Here is a 22696-nt window from a genome sequence, read left to right as displayed (position 1 = left end):
GTCTGGCTCTATGTAGATGAGTTATAGAGTCGACTCCTGTGAACTACATCACAGCATGAAGGACAGTTTTCACTGTGAGTCCAAATTTCACCTGCTTGAAATTCTCTGAAAGGCCTCCTTTTGGGTGGTAACTTGTCAGACCCATTTCTTGTCATAAGTCGCAGGAAAATCAATCCTGCTATTTGGGAGTTGGACTCAATCTGAGAGCAATAGGCTTGTCACATTTAATTATTTCACACTCCACTCACCAAGCCACGAAAGTGTCAATTTCACCTAAGGGGTAATGGGACCAGGGAAGAAAAATCTGCCTGAGTTTGGGAAAACAGTAAGTTATGGTTAACAACAAGAGCAACCTTTGGAAGTTAAGAAAAAAAAAAAAACACCCAAAAAAGTTTCCCCAGTGAGGAACTAGAGGGGTGGGAGGAGAGAGAGATTTGCAGATTGATTTTCTCCTAATTTTGCTCCTAAGAAAATTAGAATTCTAGAAAACATGTGCAGAAAAGAAACCTTGGAAGTTACCACATCAAACTCCTTTAGATTATGGGTACAGTGATTTGAGGCGTCTCTGACATTAAGTAACAATACGAATGACTACCACCACGAGTGGCGAGTGGCGGCAGCAACAGAAACCTGTGTTGATTCCACACTGGATTACGTACCAGTCACTTTTCCAAGGTCTCCTGGCTAGTCGGTGGGAGAACAGAAGCCAGAAACCAGGTTTTCCAATGGCTACTATTTTTCTACTTTAAAACCTAATGTAAACCAGGATCATATAGAAAAGCCTGACAATTTTCTATTTTATCCCCCTTACATACACGTACAAAGAATACATTCAAATGATGTTTTTTTGGTTTAACTCTGGCACTGGCCATGGCATTGAAACATCCTCCCACAGAATCAGGACTAAGAGATCCCTGCCTCCCCGCCCACCCCCCCACTTAAAAAAAATAAATGTTGAAAATAGAAAGTTGTGACATTGTACAATGTCTTTTTTCCCCTCTAAGGTTTTGATATGAATAAAAACATATTCAAACTTTGTTACTTTTACCAGTTGGGGGGATGGGGGGTGGGGTGGGGTTAAGATTCTTTAAACCATAAGATCCAAGATTGTAGAAAATGATGATTTGTTCCAAGTTGCCGGGGGCAGAAGACAAGAAAGCAAAAATTTGAGTAAAGACATCTTTTCTACACAAAACAAAGAAATTAATGTGTGTGTCTCCATTGCAATCTGCAATTTCCCCCAACTCGGGAGTTCTAGAAAGGTAGAACAATCTGGTTTTTATGGGAGCTGATTTAGACAGATAGGGCTTTGCCTCTCCCCTCTGCTACTTATTCCCTATGTGACTTTTGTCAAGAATTCAACCACTTTTTTTTAATTGTAGCGATATATATATATATACACATATATATAAAACACGATTTTTTTTAAAGATTTTATTTATTTATTTGAGAGAGAGAGAATGAGAGATAGAGAGCACGAGAGGGAAGAGGGTCAGAGGGAGAAGCAGACTCCCTGCTGAGCAGGGAGCCCGATGTGGGACTCGATCCCGGGACTCCAGGATCATGACCTGAGCCGAAGGCAGTCGCTTAACCAACTGAGCCACCCAGGTGCCCCTAAAACACCATTTTTAAGTGTACAATTCATTGGTATTAATTGCCTCCATAATGTGCAATCATCACTGCTATTTATTTCCAAAACATTTTATCATCCTAAAGAGAAACTCTCTACCCATTAAATAATAACCCTTCATTAATCTTCTCTCCCAGTTCCTAGTAACCTCAAATTTCCTCTCGGTCTCTGTGAATTTGCTTTTTCCATAGAGTGAAATCATACAATATGTGTCCTTTTGTGTCTGACTTATGTCACTTAGTATTATGTTTTCAAGGTTCATCCATGTTGTAGCAGGTGTTAGAATTTCATTCTTTTTAAAGACTTAATATTCCATTGCATGAATATACCACATTTTGTTTAGCCATTCATCTGCTGATGGGCACTTACGTTGTTTCTACCTTTTGGCTATTGTGAATAATGCTTGTTGGTTTGAAACCTTGGGAGCTCCCCGGGTGAAATCTGAACTGGGGCTCCCATATACGGAGGGCAAGGAAGAAGCCGACCACTCCAGATTGGTTGGTGGCAGTTTTAATTAGCAAGGGACCTTATATACAAGGCTTGTCTTGGATGGCCACAAGATAAACAGATCTCTGCACCCACCCAGTGGAATCTTAAGTTTAGATAGAGGTCTTAACTGGATTCAGTCACACATACACTGTCCAGATGGTCTTAACAACACATTGCTCTCTCAAGGCTGCATCCTTGAAAACAGCTTCCACTGTGGAACAGTGGGCAGAATGTCCATTCTAAGGACAGGAAAGGGGATTCAGAGTCTCTGATTGCCTAAGGCCAGCTTGAGGGTCAATGGGCAGTCATGTCCTCTTGATTACCTCCTCCAACAATGCTGTAATGAACACTGGTGTACCATATATGTTTGAGTCCCTGTTTTCAATTATTTGGGGTATATACCTGGAAAATGGAATTGCTGGGTCATATGGTAATTCTGTTTAGCTCTTTGAAGAACCACCACAATGTATTTCACAGCAGCTGCACCACTTTACATTACCATCAGCAATGTACATGGGGTCCAATTTCTCCACATCCTTGCCAATGCTTGTCTTTTTTTTTAATTAAAAAATTTTTTATTATAGCCATCCTAGTAGATGTGAAATGGTGTCTTGTAGTTTTGATTTGTGATTCCTTCTTGAAGTTACTCAACCTCTTTGAAATTCAGGATTGCCATTTACAAAATGGTTAGGGTGCTGATAATTTTGTAGATGTTCTGTGTAAAGAAGATCATATTGTCTGAAACATAGTAAAACCCAGTGAAGGATAGATGATGGCAATGATGCTGTTGGAGGTGTTGATGCCTTTGTCCATCCAACTGTTCCCTCCTTTTGGGATATCCTCCCTTCTCACATTTCCAGGTTTTCAAATCACATCCATCCTCCTGCCTGTTCACACAGGAGTAAGGAAATATGCACTTGAAATTAGAGGAGTGATCCTGGAGTCCACACTTTGCTGGCAAGGATCTAGGGGAACAGCAACCTCTGCTCATATTCATTCTTCCTCTTCTTTATTCACCAGAAATGGGAAGAACCACTTCCAGCATTCTAACACCTTTCATTTAAAATATTAATTAAACAATGGGATGCCTGGGTGGCTCAGTTGATTAAGCGTCTGCCTTCAGCTCAGGTCATGATCTCAGGGTCCTGGGATCAAGCCCTGCCTCAGACTCCCTGCTAAGCTGGGAGTCTGCTTTTGCCCCCCTTCCCTCTCCCCTCCATGCTCCTGTGCACATACTCTCTCTCTTAAATAAATAAAATCTTTAAAAATATATTAAACAAGATACTGTTGAGAAGCCACTATCTTTTTTTCCTTGGAATATTTTACTTTGTCTTCTAGATGATATGTAGGATTTAGATATTTTTAGTCAATTTCTAATCTATTGAGGCAAGATATGAGCAAGGACCAGATGGACACCATTTTGCAGCAAGATGATGGGAACCTCCCAAAACTTCTCATGGATGTTTTAAATTACAAGATGCCAAGAGTTTTCACAAGGAGAAGGAAACTTTCTGGACAAAACCTTTGAGTACAAACATCTCTGAACTAGAAACCATGGTTTCTTGTAATCTTACTTCTCTGCCTCTTCTGAACATTCTTTCACTGCTTAAATTAGTTAATGAGGAGACGAGTTGATATATTTGAAGCATTTAGAGCAGCACCTATCCTTCTATTAGGAGATGAGAGTGTTGATTTGATTATCATCATGGTTGTGGAGTTTATCTTGCTACGTTATGGTGTTGGAGCAAATGAAATAAGGGAGGTTTACAAATGATGCAATGGGGAAATTGCTCCCTAATAATCAATAGAGTGGGATAATGTTTTGAGTTACTAACATGCTCTTACATTGCTTTACATAGTGTGGCTCTTCCTTGGAACCAGGAGCAGGGACATTCTCCCTTCATATTTTCTGGAAAGCATTGTTCCAGTAGAGTGTGAGCAATAAAAGAAATCAGGCCTCAGCCTTTGAGGTTCAGAGTGAGATTGTGGAACTTACAGCTTTAATAATGGTTAAAAAGAAAATGATTTTGTATTTCAGGATTCTGGAGACTAAAAATAAAAGGCTCAAGATTCATTGCTGCCATGATGCCAGAGGCCACGTTAGGGTAAACACAATTACCTAGGGTTCTGGAAAGATAAGCTTTGGCCAAAGCTACGAGGGAGAGTTGAATCTTTATCATGGTCACACTTTCATGGGAAACTTGTGTCATCTTTTGCTTGGAAAATTCACTGATCACTTTTGGTAGTAAGTGATCTCTTCTGCCCCAAATTTCCTAGTTAATGTGTTTGAACATTCCTTAGGGTACTTAATCATTTCACACATTTTGTTATATCAACATACACATGTGACATATCTTTCTTCTTAATCTCTAGGACCCTGGAAAACAGGCATTGGAGCTTATAAGTGTTATAATAGATCTAAAACTTCATGGTGCAGATGAATCACTTGGGGTACTAATACAGATCACTGATCTTACTTATAGAGATTCTGATTCACTAGATCTCAGATAGCATCCAAGAATCTATTTTATAAGCAATCATCCCAGGCGATCCTGTTGTAAGTCTAAAGACCGCATTTACTGAAACACTTCTTTGTGACATTGAAAATTATGTCTTGCACACAAAATGTATGCAGTAAGTGAGTGCTGAATTAATGTAAGGGTAGACGAAGGCATTGGCAACTTCAAGAATTCCTCTTTTTAGCAAGTTTTATATCTGAAGAGAATCTTAGGAATGAATGGGGAGAGAGATAAAATGTGATTGATTGTCTCCCACTAAGTCAAATTCCTTTAGTGCCAGGAACTTCTTTACCATAATCCTGCCAGGTCATTTACACAAGAGGAAAATGAGGCTCAGAGAGTCACTCTCTTGCTCAAAGTTAATGAGCTAGTAAGTGACTTCACACCCTGATTCATCCTATTTTAAACTCCATGCCCTTTTATTTCTCTAGGCTCCTCAGGGTACAGGGCTCAGATGCTGCAGCCCAGAAAATGACCTCTCTCAGGGATACAGAGAAAGGCATTTAACCTCTGTGTGCCTTAATTTACCATTTGCAAAAGCAGGGCAAAGACAATTAAATAGGGTGTATTATGAGAATTAATCAGTGGAGGCTTGAAATGGGAGGTGAAAATGTAAAGGCATCTAATCACACCACCATTATTATGAACAATAATAACATCACCAATGTTGGCTTCAAAATTTAACCCACGGAGCATTGAACTACCAGCTCTGATTATTATTATTGATAATTAATAAGGATAAGACATGAGGTTAATGAGGGTTCCTTGTGGCTTTAAATCTTACAGGGTAGGAGGAGAAGAAAATTAATTCTTTTCTTTATACCAAATGTAACTGGATTTGGATTTGTTGTCTATTTCTGTGTTTCTTGATCTCTCCCTTAAAATTCCCTGAGGCCCACTTGGAATAACGGAGTAAATGAGTCAGTCTGCGAAAACTCGTTTTAAAGCCCACAGTGGGGGCAGCTGCAGCACATGGTAGTTGAGACAGTGGCTCATCAGGGAAGTGTTGGTTCAATCCAAGACTTGGCTATTTTCTGAAATTCAGAGGCAAGTGCTTGAGGGGAAGATAACCTCCTATCAATGTGAGGCTAGGAGTTAGAAAACCGCAGCAGAGAGATCCCTGGCTCCACGACTGACCAGTCTATAAGTTTAGCTAAGTTGTAACCTCTCTGGATCTGATCTACAAAACAGGGACGATAGCCCTTGTTCAGCCTGCAAAGCTGTTTTGGGGATCGAAAGGAGGTATATGAAAGTGCTGTTGGTTGTTTGCTCAGTTTGCAAAGGTGGTCAGAAAGAGAAAGCAAGGAATTTGAATCCTAGATACACATACCAATTGTGTGCCTTATTAGTAGATTCATAGTGAGTTATAAAGTCAGAGGAATGACCTGGGTCTAGTGTTGGAACTTGCTGCTCCAGAGAGATGTCTATAATGCTCAGGAATCAGGGCACCCAGCTGAGACACCATCACCCAGGGCTGAGGTTTTCTCCCTGGGGATATGTGAGCTACTCAGCACATCCCCCTCCTCAGTGCATCAGAGACTTTGGTAACTTGGTAACTTGCTTACAGGAAGCTTGTTGTTTATTTTTTTTTATTTAAATTCAATTAATTAACATATAATGTATTATTGGTTTCTGAGGTAGAGTTCAGTGATTCATCAGTCTTATATAATACCCGGTGCTCATTACCTCAAGTGCCCTCCTTAATGTCCATCACCCAGTTACCCCATCCCCCAACTTCCTTCCCCTCCAGCAACCCTCCGTTTGTTTCCTATGATTAAGAGTTTCTTACAGTTTGTTTCTCTCTCTGATTTTGTCTTGTTTTATTTGGTATATATATGTATATACAGTAGAATACTACTCAGCCATCAAAAAAATGAAATCTGGCCATTTGCAACTATGTGGATAGAACTAGAGGGTATTATGCTAAGCGAAATAAGTCAGTCAGAGAAAGACAACTACCATATGATCTCACTTATATGTGGAATTTAAGAAACAAAACAAGATCATAGGGGAAGGGGGATATAATACAGGAAGCTTTTTACTGAATACATTTCTTGAACATAATTTGATCAGAGAAGTGTCTCCATTTTTCCTTTTGATTTATCCTAAACTCAGCACCCATACAATATAATGCCAACTAGCATTTTGGACTTTTAAGAAGTATAGTTCCAATGTTAGAACTTGTAGAGTGAATGCAAACATAGTTACAATTCTTTACCCTTCCCTGTATCCACAGCATTTGCAATACAGCTTGGCTATCTCCGCCACCACCCACCCCCACCGCCCCATCAAGATGGAGTCTGGTCCCTTATCCCTTGCAATGTAAATTGGCTAAGAGAATATGATGGGAGTGACAGTACAATGGTTCTAAGTCTCGGCTTCATGAGGTGCTTTTGCTCACTTTCTTTGGGAACCTAACCATTGGCCTTATCAAAAGCCCCAACTAACCTCTTGGAGGATCAGACTCCTTATAGAGGAGAACCCCGCTGAAGCCACCCAAGAGCTATTTATAGTCATCAGTACAGACTGACACACAGCTGACAGCAGATAGACAGGCAGAGCAAGTTAAGACAAGAGGAACCACTCTGAGGGTGCCTGGGTGGCTCAGTCAGTGAAGCGTCTGCCTTTGGCTCAGGTCATGATCCCAGGGTCCTGGGATCAAGCCCTATATTGGGGTCCCTGCTTAGTGGGGAGTTGGCTTCTACCTCTCCCTGGCACCCTGCCTCACCCAGGCCCTCAGTCATGCTCTTTTGTGCATGCTCTATCTCAAATAAATAAATAAAATCTTAAAAAAAAAGGAGGAACCACTCTGTTGATACACATACTCAAGAGCAATAATAATATTTGTAGTTTTAAGCCATTAAGTTTGAGGTGGTTTGTTAGGCAATGGTTGCTAACTCATGTAAAAACACAATGGAGATCTTCAAAAGTAACATTTTTTTGTGTGTGTGACTTTATAAAAGGAAAAAATACTACAGGGAAAAAATACTAACCTAGCTTGAGTTTACCAGTAACCAGATTTGTCTAATCTCTAGTTGAGGCTTTTAAAATTTTTAAATTGTGGTAAAATATCTAACTGCAGGGATGCCTGGATGGGTCAGTCACTAAGCATCTGCCTTCAGCTTCAGTTCATGGTCCCAGGGTCCTGGGATCCAGCCCCACATCAAGGTCCCTGCTCCGCAGGAAGCCTGCTTCTCCCTCTCCTGCTCCACCTGCTTGTGTTCCCTCTCACACTGTGTCTCTCTCTGTCAAATAAATAAATAAATAAAACCTTTGAAAAAAATCTAACTGCAGTTTTATTGTTCATAGTAGAAAAGATCTCAACCACCTGTAGAGTTGCATGTAAGAGACCATGAAATGACCTATTTATCTCCTAATTCATTTGAAAACCAAACCAAAACACCTTTCTGGCTACCTGCTCTGTGTCATAAGTGTTGGTAGGTGTTAGGATATAAAGTCAACTAACGCATGTTTGACATTTCATTTTTAGTGAATTATTCTTTGGAAATCTCCTTTGAAATACCCCTAGAAGTGAGGCCATATTAAATTGACCTCAATGACCAACACAGATGAAATTCTCTGTTCGAATTCACTTAACCCTCTTCCCCCATTGATGATCAGTTTTCTCATTTGAAAAGCAAAATTGGGGGGCCCAGTTCTCTCTCATCTCTCAATTACTTAATGTAAATAGATTTCCTCACTTTTGTTCCCAGATCATCTATGACTGGTATAATGATGACATGGATACCGATGCCTTAACTCAAAGCAATGACATTCTAATGCTGAAAATTTTAGACACCGGATTTCAGCTCTAACACGTAAAGAGGAATCATTTCAGTCTGAACCATAAGAAAAAGACAGACAAAGTGAAAACCAATGCCTTTTCTTGGGCCCACTAGAGAACTGAGGCTGCAGGGCAAACTGCCACTCTGAAATCTGGAGAAACACTTTCATCCAGAAAGATACAGCTAGACCTCCTGCATAAGCTGTTGGAGCCACATACTGGGAGAAACACTGTAATGATAATTTCGAAGAATTGCTGGTAGCTGAGTCTGGCCTAGCATGAGAGTGAAAAATGCCAGGGGTCTTCAATCTTAGGGCACCCCTTACACTTTTGTGGGCTTTAGCTCCAGAGACCCCCTCACCAGATTCTCATTTTGAAGACCTAGGAAGAACCCCTTGTGTCTCTAGCACAGGGATGGTAAGGGATAAGTAATCATAAAATACTCCCAGAGCCCCTCCATAACAAAAGCCAACACTTCAGGTGAGATCATTATCCTCATTGCAGCAAGGGGAAGGGTGTTCTTATTACTCTAGCCCTTGGAGCATTCCTGGTTTACCTAAGGGGAGAAGGAGAATGGCATAGTCCAGAGGGATCTGGGATTCAAGGAAATTGAGAATGTTTCAGTCAAGAAAGGGGATAGGAGACAAATGGGGGGAAAAAAAAGTTATAGCACTGGGGAGGCACCTGTGAAGGTCATTGCCCTAAGACACAACCCTCAGTAAAACACTGAGATTTAATGAGATTTTTTTATTTTATTTTTTTTAAAGATTTTATTTATTTGCTTGACAGAGAGAGACACAGTGAGAGAGGGAACACAAGCAGGGGGAGTGGGAGAGAGAGAAGAAGGCTTCCCGCGGAGCAGGGAGCCCGATGCGGGGCTCGATCCCAGGACCCTGGGAACATGACCTGAGCCGAAGGCAGACGCTTAACGACTGAGCCACCCAGGCGCCCTGAGATTTAATGAGATTTTAGAATGTGCCTGTGGTATCTGAGCAGTGGCATACCACTGCTAAGATATCCACATCTTAATCCCCAGAGCCTGTGGATATGTTACCTTACATGGTAAAAGGGACCAGCAGATATGATTAAGTTAAACAATCCTGAGAGGGGAGATTATCCTGGGTTTTCCTAGCAGGTCTTAAGTTTAATCACAAGGATCCTTTTAAGAAGGAGGAAAAAGGTCAAAGCAGGAAGAAGGAGACCTGAAAGAGAAGCAAGAAGTTGGAGTAATTCAAGGAAAGGGTCACCAGCCAAGAAATGTATGCAGCCTCCAGAAGTTAAAAGTCAAATGAACGGGTTCTCCCCTAGACCCTCAAGAAGAAACCAGCCGTGCTGACATCTGCACTTCAGCTCAGTGACACAGATTTCTAACTTCTTTCAAAAAAAGATTTTATTTATTCATTTGTGAGAGAGAAAGAAGGAGGGTGAGCTGGAGGGAGGGGGAGTTAGACTCTGAACCTGACTCAGTGCTGCGCACAGAACCCGAAGTAGGGCTTGATCCGAGGACCCCATGAGATCATGACCTGAGCTAAAACAACAGTCAGCCGCCTAACTGACTGAGCCACACACCGCCCAGATTTCAAACTTCTGACCTCCAGAACTGTAAGAGAATACATCTGTGTTGTTTTAAGCCACTAAATTTAATTTATTACAGCAGCGATAAGATACTAATACAGCTTCCCCTCCCATACAACTTACTATCACACCAACTGGAATATAGTATAATGACAGTGGGTTACATCTGAAGCAGCTGAGAAACACAGACTTTCTCTGAGGAATAGTACTTAAGGAAGTCCTAATTCAAGAAAGAAGACAAAAACGAGGACCCTGGAAGAACTGGAAGCTTCTGGAACCTAACTACAGAGATGAAAACTAAACAAAGAAGGAATACAACATGCAAGAACAGATGGGGAATGTAACTACAGAGATGAAAACTAAACAAAGAAGGACTACAACATGCAAGAACAGATGGGGAATGTAACTACAGAGATGAAAACTAAACAAAGAAGAAGAATTTAAGCCTAAAACAAGCAGAAGGAAAAGAATAATAAAAATTAAAGCAGAAATCAATAAAATTGAAAACAGAAAAAAAAAAAGGGAAAAATCCACAGAACGCTAAGCTGGTTCTTTGAAAGGATCAGTGAAATTGACAAACCTCTAGCCAGGGTAACCAATAAAAAAAAGAGAGAAGATATAAATTTACCAATACTAGCAATTAAGGAGAGGTCATGAATACTGATCCCATGAACATGAAGAGGAGACTAAAGGAATATTATGAAAAAAACTTTATGGCCAAGATTTAATAACGGAGATGAAGTGGACCATTTCCTTGAAAGATTTAAAAAAACACACAGAGAGAAATATATAACCTGAATATACCTCTATCAAAGAAATTGACTCAATAATGAACAGCCTTCTGAAAAAGAAAATACCAGGCCCAGATGGTTTCACTGGTGAATTCTACCAAAGATTCCAAGAAATAATATCAAGTCTTTACAATGTCTTCAGTAAATAGAAACTGATGGTGGAAGGAGAGGGGACAACATTTGCAAACTAACTCTATGAGGCCACTAACTCAAGTATTACCTTAATACCAGAACTGAACAGAGACATCACAAGAAGAGATAACTACAGACCAGTATCTCTCATGATCATAGATGTGATAGATGTGAAAATTCTCAACCAAATAATAGCAAATAAATTCCAGCACTGTATAAAAAGAATTATACACCACGACCCAATGGCATTAATTCCAAGTATGTAAGTCTGATTCAACCACTGAAATCAATGTTATCAACCATATAAATGGATGAAAGAAGGAAAAATCATATGATCATACGAACTGACAGTAAAAAAGCATTTTAAAAATCCAACACTAATTCATGATAAAAACACTCAGAATATTAGGAATAGAGAGGAATTTCCTTAGCTTGATAATATACAGCTACAAAAATTCTATAACAACATCATACTTAATGTTGAGAGATAGGGCATTTTCCTCTTAATATTGGTAAAGAATGTTCTCTCTCACCACATCAATTCAACATCATAATGGAAGTCCCATCTAGTGCAATCAGAAAAGAAAGAGCCATAAAAAGTCCACAGATTGGGAAGGAGGAAGTGAAACCATCTTTATTCTCTGATGACATGATTGTCTATGTAGAAAATCCCAAACAATAGGAAAAGTCCTGAAACTAGTACCTGATGATAGCAAGGTTTCAGGATATAAGAATAATATACAAAATCAACAGCTTTCCTATATACCAGTAATGAATTTTACTATAAAAAATACCATTTACAATAACACCCACAAAATGAAACATTAAATATAAATCTAACAAAATGTTATAATATCTGTATATGGAAACTACAGAACACTTATGAAAGAAATAAAAGCAGAACCAAATAAATGAAGAAATATTTCATATTCATAGACTGGAAGATTCAATATTGTTAACATGTCAGTTTTTTCCCAACTTGATATATAGATTCAATGCAATTACAACCAAAATCCCAGCAGAGTATTCTGTAGATATTGCAAAACTCTTCCTAAAGTTCATGCAGAAAGGCAAAAGACCTAGAATAACCAATACAATACTGAAGAAGAATGAACTTGGAAGACGCTACTCCTTAATTTCAAGTCTTATTATGAACCTACCATAATCAAGACAGTCTGGTATCAGTGGAAGAAAATAGATGGAGCGACAGGATAGAAAGAGCCCCAAAAGAGACCTGCAGGAATACAGTCAATTTATCTTTGACAACAATGCAAAGGCAATTTAATGAGAAAGAAAGACTCGTCTTTTCAACAAGTGATGCTGGATCAAGTGGACTATCCATATGTAAAACAAACAAAAAACAAAAACAAAACAAGTATCTAGGCACAGACCTGCCACAAAAATTAACTCAAAATGGATTATACACCTAAATTTAAATGTAAAATTATAAAACTTCTAGAAGCAGGAGATAATCTACATGATCTTAGATTTGATGATGAGTTTTTGGATATCATAAAAAAAATAACAATAGAATGATCCATAGAAGAAGAAAATTGATGTTAGGCTTCATTAGAATTTAAAAAATTTCCTCCATTGTAACACATTTTTTTTTTTTAAAGATTTTATTTATTTATTTGACAGAGACAGAGACAGCGAGAGAGGGAACACAAGCAAAGGGAGTGGGAGAGGGAGAAGCAGGCTTCCCGCCAAGCTGGGAGCCCGATGTGGGGCTCGATCCCAGGACCCTGGGATCATGACCTGAGCCGAAGGCAGACGCCCAACGACTGAGCCACCCAGGCACCCCCATGTAACACATTCTTAAGAGAATGAAGAGACAAACCACAGCCTGGGAGAAAATATTTGCAAAACACATATCTGAACTTGTATCCAAATATATAAAGAACTCTCAAAAATGGGGCAATAAGAAAACAAATCAATTTAAAAATAGGAAAAGATCTGAACATGCCTCACCAAAGAAGATATACAGATGGCAAGTAAGCATATGAAAAGATGCTCTACACAATTTATCATTAGGAAAATGCAAATTAAAACGAGAAACCACTACACACCTATCAGAATGGCTACAACCCAAAAAGCTGACAATACCAATTTCTGGCAAGAATGCTAAGTGACAAGAACTATCATTCATTGTTGGTGGGGATGCAAAATAACACAACCACCTTGGATGACAGTTTGGCAGTTCCTTACAAAAGCTAAACATAGCCTTCTCATATGCTTCAGCAATCTCACTCCTAGGTATTTACCCAACTGATTTGAAAACTTATGCCACACAATAACTAGCATTTAAATATTTATAACAGTTTATTGATAATTGCCAAAAAACTGACATCAACCAAGATGTCTTTCAGTATGTGGATGCATGAACAAATGATGGTACATCCATGTAGTGGAATACTATTCAGCGATAAAAGAGAATGAGCTTTCTGGCCAAAGACATGGTTGAATCCTAAAATGGCTAAGTGAAGGAAGCCAGTCATAAAAGGCTACATATTGTACCATTCCCATTTATAAAATATTCTAGAAAAGGCAAATCTACAGATATGGTAAATAGATAAGTGGTTGCTAGAGATTTGAATTAGGAAGGGGGCAAATAGGTGAAGCACAGGGCATATTTTAGGACAGTGAAACTGTTCTGTATGATACTCTAATGGTGGATATATGACATTAGATATTTGATAAAACATACAGAATTTTACAGCACAAAGTGTGAATCTTAATGCATGCAAATTTAAAAAATAATGTGGGAGTTCAGAGAATCCCAGGATGAAATACAGAATATCACAAAAGAATCTAATTGTATTACAAATACATGATACAACCTCATGAAGGGAGTTGTGGTGGGGAGGAGGTGTTCATCTAGGTAACCTTGGAAATGAGTGGAGTACATAAGGCTAAAGTCAAAAGGAACTGTATGTAAGCATTGTACTCTAGTTGAAAATGTTGTTACCCATGGAGGTAAAAATGGACTATTCTGGAACCTCTATTATATACACTGAAACTGAAAAATTAAGTAAATAATGGCAGATAGTAGGAGGCTGGTTTCTCACTGTTGGAGGGGGAGATTATAGACAAGCAAGAAGAGGCTAGAATGATATATGTGGATCAGAGTTAGCAACATCAGGATGAACTCATGTTGCCTAATATGGATACAGATGATACACAGAACTATTTATAGATGTGTGTGCACGATATATGTTTCCTTGCTCTGTCAGCTGAAGGGCTCTATAAGATGAAACCCCAGCAGTACCAAGCATATGTAGTGCCCATAAACTTGTTTCTAATTCCATTCTCTAGTAAAAGTAACCAGGACTCCTTGGAGAAAAGTCTGACTTGAAGACTGGCAGGAAATGTACAAGGTGAGACTGGAAAGTCTCATAATGCTAGAAATGAAAACACACACACACACACACACACACACACACACACTAATTGGGACATGTCAAAGGGACACAGGAGCCAATTGTAAGAGCTCCCAATGACCAATGTTGGAACAATTTGAACAATACAAGAAATTTTATGTGGTATTGAATTACAGCCTAAAGTATAAAATAAATATCCATGAGTCGTACTGATTTAAGTAATGATTTAAGTAGATAAATAAATGGGGGAATGCAGACAAATCTCTTATGCAAAAGAATCTCAAGTAATTTTTGCAGAAAATCATGTATGGGAAGGGGAAAGGGGGAAAAGCCTGGAAAGGGAGAAAGCGTAACTGTATAGAGGAGAAACTTGAAAAGCACTATCTTAGCCATGTGATCAAGCTGAACATTATCAGTGATAAGTCATGTTGATAACATGCACCCTTGATATGAGGTGATGAAAATGGCATTTCATCTCTGTGATCTTCCTCTCCAAAACCCCAAAACCCCCAAACATCAGACAAATCCCAACTGAAGGACAGTCTATGAAATACCTGAATAGTACTTCTCAAAACTGTCAAGGTCATCAAAAATAAGCAAAGTCTGAGAAATATCTTAGTGAAGAACCTAAGGAGACATGATAAATGAATGCAATGTGGAAATATGAAACAGAAATAGAATATTAGGTAAAAACTAAGAAAACCTGGATAATGTATAAATAGTAATTAATAAAAGCATAGTAATATTAATGCATTAATTGTGGCATGCTAATGTGAGATGTTAATAATAGGGAAAATTGGGTATGGGTTATATGGGAACTCTGTACTGTCTTTATGGTTTTTTTTAATAAATCTAAAAGTATTCTAAAACTTTAAAATTCATCTAAAGAATGCTTGGAACTCCTATAAGGTTGGTGAGGTGAATAATTTTTTTGGTAGAAGAGGAAGCCAAAGAAATCATCATAATGTATGGATACTGGGTAGTTAGTGCTGGACAGATCTTGGTTCTGAGGTCAATCCTGCTACTTTCTGGATGTAGCTAAATGCTGCTGAGCATTTAGTTTAATGTTTATTTCCTCATCTGTTAATTGAGTATCATGTAATAATTACGGCTGAATTGTATAAGGCAAGTACCACATATACCAGATAGCTGTGGCTAGGGCTGGAACTGCCCTTTTCATTATGACATGAATCTTCTTGGTTCGGCTATCTATGCTGATTATCAGCTTCCACTGGGTTGATACCTGTGGTGTATTTGGTTTTTTGTTTTGTTTTTTTTCTTTTATTTTTTAAAATTATTTATTTGAGAGAGAGAGAATGAGAGAGGAAGCATGAGTGGGAAGAGGGAGAGGGAGAAGCAGACCCCCCACTGAGCAGGGAGCCCAATGCAGGGCTGGATCCCAGGACCCTGGGATTATGACCTGAGCAGAAGGTAGACGCTTAACGACTGAGCCGCCCAGGTGCCCCTGTGGTGTATTTGGATGACTATTGCATTAAGAAAGTCCTTCCTTGTATTCAACCCAAATCTAGCCTGCTGTCATTCAAATGTGTCCCCTCTTGGGGACACAGAAAGCAGATGCTCCCCTTTCCCTGAACAAAGACATTGATTATTTAGTCAGATTTCTATGCAGACTTAGGATTTCTTGTCTATCTTTTGCCTTCTTGTACACTGGTCCTGTTACTATTAGGATTGAAAGAGACTTGAGGCTGAAATATTTATTATGATGTTATAAGTAACTATTCAATTGTTTTCCTTTTTACAAAATGGCAGATATTCACTACAGAAAACTGATAAAATGCTAAGAATCAGAAAGAATTAAAAACCACGTATAATGCCAATAGTCATAAAGTTTTACAACCTGCTTTCAAGAACATGTACCTTGTCAACACATGATCATGTTTGTGTGCCTAAATATTGTCACACAAATAATTTCCAATTGCTGCATAGAATTCCTCATATAATGACTATGCCATAGTTTATTAGTTCAATTGCTTGCTTTTGGTGTTTGGGGAGCTTTATTTTATTTATTTATTTTTATATTATAGTTTGGTGATGAACATCCTTGTAATTAAATTGTTATGTATGTTTTTAATTATGTCCTTGGGGTGGCGTGTTATTTGTCACTGTTGCTTGGCATCATGAGGATCCTAAGATCAGCACTGTTCTCAGGCCAGATGAAGAGGTAGATGGAGGGTGGTAGGTAAGGGGGTTCAGAATGAATATTTGTGTAATTCAGAGTAAAACAAAACAAAACAAAACAAAACTTGTATTTATGAGGTTGGACTTCGAGTCTCTGTGTCTACATGTCTGCTTTATTCCGGTGGCAAAGATTTCAGCCACCATGCCCTTTGTGGTCAGTATGCTTGGCTATTAATCTCAGTTATGTACACTAGCAGTGTGACTCATTATATCCATCTGTAAAATGGGGTTGTCTTGGGAAAACTAAAAGAAAAAAAATACCTGTAAATCTTCTTGAACCTGATACAAGCTCAGTAAACAATGGATGGTCTCACCCGAGTGATGCTTGAATCTTCCCCCATCCCACATCAAGACATTTTCACCCTCAACTTTGGGCAGTTTATTATATCCAGGAAGTATTTTCCTTCTGAGAAAATCCAAAGGGCATTTTTCTCCTTCTCCCTCTTTCTTTCTTTTTTTTTTTTTTTAAGATTTTATTTATTTATTCATGAGAGACGGGGGGCGGGGCGCAGAGGGAGAAGCAGGCTCCCAAGGAACAGGGAGCCCGATGCAGGACTCGATCCCAGGACCTCGGGACCATGACCCGAGCTGAAGGCAGATGCTCAAACATCTGAGCCACCCAGGCGCCCAACTCCTTCTCCCTCTTTCTGTGTCCTCACGGCCTCAGGCCCTTCTGAGACTCCTAGGACCACAAAGTCACTTCCATTTTAATCAGGAGTAGAAGAATATCTGTCCCTGACAAACAGGGTTTTAATTCACCAAGGGCCCCCTAATACCCTGGTGTCCAAAATGCTTTATCTGGCATTTTCTTAGCCAATGCATGGGTAAGGAAGAAAAGGCAAGATGCTATGCAGAGTAGAAATCTAATAAGCCCTGAAAAATTCACCTCTTGTTTCTCCCCACCTCTTTTTGGGGGAGCTACCCAGTTTTCAATAGTTTTGGTTTTACATCAGAAAGGACCCGAAAGAAAGGACATAGGCTGGGTAGTCAGGCACATCAGTCAGGCATACCCTATGTCTCGGCTACTACCTAGCTTTGGGATCCTGGGCAAGTTAATTGGGGTCCCTGGACCTCTGTTTCCTTAAGTGCACAACGAGGATAATAACAGCTAGTTGGTAATAAGTTTGTGATTCATGTTAGGAGCAGAACACGGTGCCTGGCACATAGTAGCACTTCCCCATTCACTGCTTCTCATCCATTGCAAAATTCCCTTACTACACCTCTATTAAAGTTACCCAAGGAGAGAGAGAAAATCCTTCATCAGTATATCCCTCTATGTGTGCCTTCCAGAGTGCTTTAGTTATAATAGCTGCCTAGAAACCTGCCTAACTAGACTCACTCCTCCATCCATTCACTTATCTTGTGCCAGGAATTTTGCTGGGCACTCAGAATGCCAAAATGAACAAGGCATTCCCTGCCCTGAGGGAGCTCATAGCCTAGTGTGGGGAATGGACAAGGAAACCTGCAATTATAATTCAGCAACAAAGGATTTGTGTGTGGCAGAGGGACGTGCGAGGGCGTGGCAGGGCATTGGGTAGGATCACTTAACCCAGCTTTGGGGACAGCGGAGCTGTTTGATGGTCCAGTATGAATTAGGTTGATATAAGTTAAATCATGTGGTTTAACTTTATGACAAGTCCAGAAAAACAGTTTTATTTTATAAAGGTAGAACCTAAGGTCCAAAGAGATTGATTTATCCAAGATGACCCAGAAGTGTGGCAAGCCAATAAAATACGAAGGAACCTGGCTCCAAAGCTCATGATCTTTCCCCTCTGCCACACTGCCCCTTCCAGACTGAGAAGGTATCCTGGACTGTGACAGTTCGGGCACCCTGTCGGTACTGCTGCTGCCTACATGTAGGAAGCCCTGTAGTGTGCTGTTCAGCTTCCTTACATCCCCCCCCCACCCTTCTTTGTTCATGCCAAAGCTCTTCTTTTTCAATGGTTATGCTGGGCATGTAGAGAAGGCAGGGACTCAGCTTTGCTTCCCATGCCCAGCCCCAGATGTGGGTTGCAGGGGCCTCAGCCACCCCCCAGTCATCATTCTTTCTTCCAGGGACAGAGTTATGGCCCCCCGGAGAGGTCTGTTCCACCAGAGTAGTCAGTTACTAATGAGCTTCATGCTGCTTCTCCGCCCCCCGCTCCCCAACCCCTCTCCACCCTCACATCTCCTAAGTCACCTTCATCTGGCAGCTGGAGAATGGTGTGTGTGTGTGTGTGTGTGTGTGTGTGTGTGTGTGGCCTGGCAGCTAGAGGATGCCTCCAAGTCCCCTGTGTATCCACTGAGTGTGAGCCAATCTCAGGGGAGATGGGTTCAGCTCCTTGGACCACTGCCAAGGACAGACAAGCTCCCTCCCTCTGAACAACCTGATGTCCACCAGGCTCTGGGTGTTCTCTACCAGAATCCCAGGCCCCTTCTGCTGAGCCTGTCTCTACTGTATGATGTGATTACATACTATCACATGGATTCAAATTGGGAACATCAATACCAGCACAGCCACCACTTATTGGGAACTTGCTACATGCAGGATACAATTATTATCTCTGTTCTATACATGAAGAAATCAAGGCTTGGAGAAGTTAAGTTAGCTTGTCCATCTTCCTACAATTGAAAGTGATAGATCCAGGATTTTACCCCAGCAGCATGGCTGCAGACCCAGTACCCCTACCCACCATCATATAGGGAGAGGAGCTAATGCTTGAGCACTTACTGTGTGCCAAGCATTGGGCTAAGCCCTGGGCATGGATTATCTTAGTGGCTCCTCCCAACCAGCCCATGAGGTAGGTACTATAATTAGCTCTATCTTATAGATGAGGATCCTATGAAGTTCAGAAAGGTTAAGAGATTTTCTAGGTCATACAGTGGGAAAGTGGTGGAACTGAGATTAAAGTCCCCGGCAGCCTGACTCCTCAGTCCATGCTCCTCGGCACCATGCTATTCCATCTGTATTGGCTTGAATAGTGTCCCTCCCAAAGCTCACGTCTGCCTAGAAACTCAGACTGTGAACTTACTTGGAAATAATGTCGTTGCGGATATAATCCGGTTAAGATGAGTATCATCCTGAATTAGGGTAGATCCTAAATTCCATGGCTGGTGTCTTCATATATAAGAGAAAGGAGAGGAAGATTCAGACACAAAAACATAGGCACACTAAGAGGGAAGATGCCCATGTGAAGACAGAGGCAGAGAGACTGGAGCAATGCAGCTATAAGCCAAGGATTGCTGGTAACCACCACATGCTAGAAAGAGGCAAGGAAGCATTTTTCCCTAGAGCCTTTTTGGAGAATGGCCTTGCCAACAACTTGATTTTGGACCTCTAGTTTCCAGACATGTGAGAGAACAGATTCCTGTTGTTTCAAGCTACCAAATGTGTGGTGATTTGTTATGGTGTCCCTAGAAAACTAATATTCTATTTAAGTACCATGTTATCACATTAAAAACAAAACAAAACAAAAGTACCATTAAAAACAGGAGACTAGGTTTCATGCTCCCATGGAGTTCTTTTTGGCTCCAAGAAGTATGATTTTATGATTCTTCATTAAACCAAAGTTTGTGGAGCTCCTGTGGGAAATGATCTGTGGGATGCCATGGCTACTAAATTGGGTCTAGCAGCATGACTCCCTCCTTCATCATCCCATGGTGTTCTCTGGAGTATGGAGAACGGACCTGAGTTTTCCAATAGAGAGGTCTTGGATGAGTCAGTTCACCTCTTAGCCTCAATGTTCAAATCTGTAAAATGGGAGTAACTATATTATTGAAATTGTGAGGATTGAATAATGTCGTGGATATATAGCACCTGACGCATGAAGAAGCAAATATATGCATGAGCCCCCCACCTCCACTTCAGGGAAGTGTTTTTGAGGGTGGTGGCGTTTTTGCAAGGAGGTTCCCAACAGGAGAGGGGCCAAGGCTATTTGGGGGTGGAAATTGAGGGGCCCAGGGCAGTGTCATTGGGTCTCATGGAGATGTTTGCATAGCAGACATTTGCTGCTGGGGGAGGGCGTTAGGCAGGATTCAGCAGGTCAGTTCAATAAGACATGTGCTGACCCTCTGCTATGTCCTGGGCACTGGGATAGATGCCACAGCAGGGGAGGAATCCCCCAGAAGCTGTGTGCCAGATGGGGTTGCTTGCTCTGCAGTAGAGTTTAGCTGTACCTTTCTATATTTAGATTCTATCTTTGTCAAGCAAGAAGACTTGTTTGACAGGGCTCTGGTTTTTCATCTCTGAAAAGCCACTCATCCATAGAGCTGGGGGTTTGGGGGAGAGGGAAAGGGGAGGAGATCTGGCTTCTCTCCCCCACTCCGAACAGATGGGATCAGAACAGGGCCCTTCCACATCCCCAGCCAAGACGCCTGAGCCTTGGCAGTTGTCCCAGGACACAGACAATGGGGTCTGATGGCAGCTTCTCAGGCCTGGCTCTCCCTGGGCAGGAGGCTTCTCCTGGGGCTGGCAAAGCCATTTCTTCAGACTCTGAAAAGGGATTTTCGGGAGAGGAGACTGCACTGAGGCAACTCCTGACAGCTTCTCTGGAAAACTAGGACACAGCTTGTGGGAGACCAGCCCAGCGGCCCTGCCACCTGACCCTGCTGTCTCTGCCAGGACCATTGTCTAGGGAGACAGAAGCAGAACTGGCCTAGGAGCATTGATCTGCTGGGTGAGGTGGGGGGAGGAGGGTCCGGTAGCCAGGATGGTACAGTTGGTTAGAGTCTGATGTTTCTCTTTATTGGTGAGGCAGGATTTGGAGGGAATGGGTAAGAACATTTGGCCTCTGAGCACAGCCAAAACAGAAAAGATTAAGCATTGGGTAGGGGAGGGGATCTGTCTGCCCATACGTCTTCGACACAGCCCTGAAAAATGAAGGAATCCGATCCTGAAGAAGAGTCTTTCAGAGGTGCTTGAGCCCAGACTCATACCTTCAGAAAGATAGATTTCATAACCACCCAGGGAAGATGACTGAACGATAATACCCCCCATTCATCTCCTGGCGACTCTATCCTGCAGTCTAAGCCACTTGTACTCCGGGTAAGTCCCCAGCTCCCTCGTTCCTAAGTGGATGACTTACCCTATTCCTTACTGCCATTAAGTCCATCTGGTGCCACTCCCTCTGCTTCCTTCCCCTTCCTCTCCAAATGTACTGATCTTCAGCCCCGCAGATCGTAAGCTCCTCAAGGGAAGGTGCCCCTGCCTTATTCCTTGTCTGTGTCCCCATCATTTGGCATGAAAGGAAGAGGGAGGCCGAGAGAGGAGAAGGGAGATGGAGATATCTATAGGTATTAACATAGGTATAGTTATGTAGAGGGAAATGCCGAGCCAAATAACTCAGATATGAACACATATAAAATCAGTAATCTCCCTCTTCCCTCAACACTGCCCCCCGCCATGCACATTGCAATAAATATCAACAATTAAGTGTGTTAGCTTTTGTCTTACCCGGCCTGTCCATATGCTTGTAAGAACATAGGCTTCTTTTTCTTCTCTTTCTTGACCAAAAACCCCCACAATATTCTACTATACCCACTGACTCTGTATTTTGCCTTTTTCACTAACAATATATCACAGCCATCCCTTTTTGTCAATACACATAGATCTAACTCATTCTTTAATAACTAAACAACTCTCCACAGGGTAGATGCGTAAGAATTATTATATTATTGATGGACATTTGTGGTGTTTCCAGGCAGTGTTTTATGTTATGATAAACAATTATCTAATAAAGATCCTTGGCTATCTATTCATACATACTGGTGTTTTATTTCTATATGTTGGACTCCTCCAAGTGGGATTGCTGTGGTAAAGGTTTATAGTTTTTCAACATTTATTAGCTCCTTCCAGCTTAATTTCTAAAAATGTTACAGCAATTTATATTCTCACCAGCAATATGAGACAATTTTTATTTTTCCTAACCCCTTGTCAGCAGCTGGATGGAAATCAATCTTCAATTTTCATGCATTAGATGGGCAAAAATGTTTTTTCATTGTTGTTTTGATTTGTACTTCTCTAACAACTAGGGGAGCCTAATCCAACTTTGGGCTTATATGGGCCATTATGGTTTTCTCTTCTGCTATTTCCCTGCCACATCCTTTGTCTTTTCCTACTGGGATGTTCCATTTTTTTCCTCCTACTGGGATGTTCCACCTTTCCTTATGTGTTGGTAAGGGATTTTTGTATATTATGCATATGACACATATATTATTTA

The sequence above is a fragment of the Zalophus californianus genome, chromosome 13 (assembly GCF_009762305.2).
Source record: "Zalophus californianus isolate mZalCal1 chromosome 13, mZalCal1.pri.v2, whole genome shotgun sequence".
Taxonomy (NCBI): Eukaryota; Metazoa; Chordata; class Mammalia; order Carnivora; family Otariidae; genus Zalophus; species Zalophus californianus.
This window is presented reverse-complemented; position numbering follows the sequence as displayed.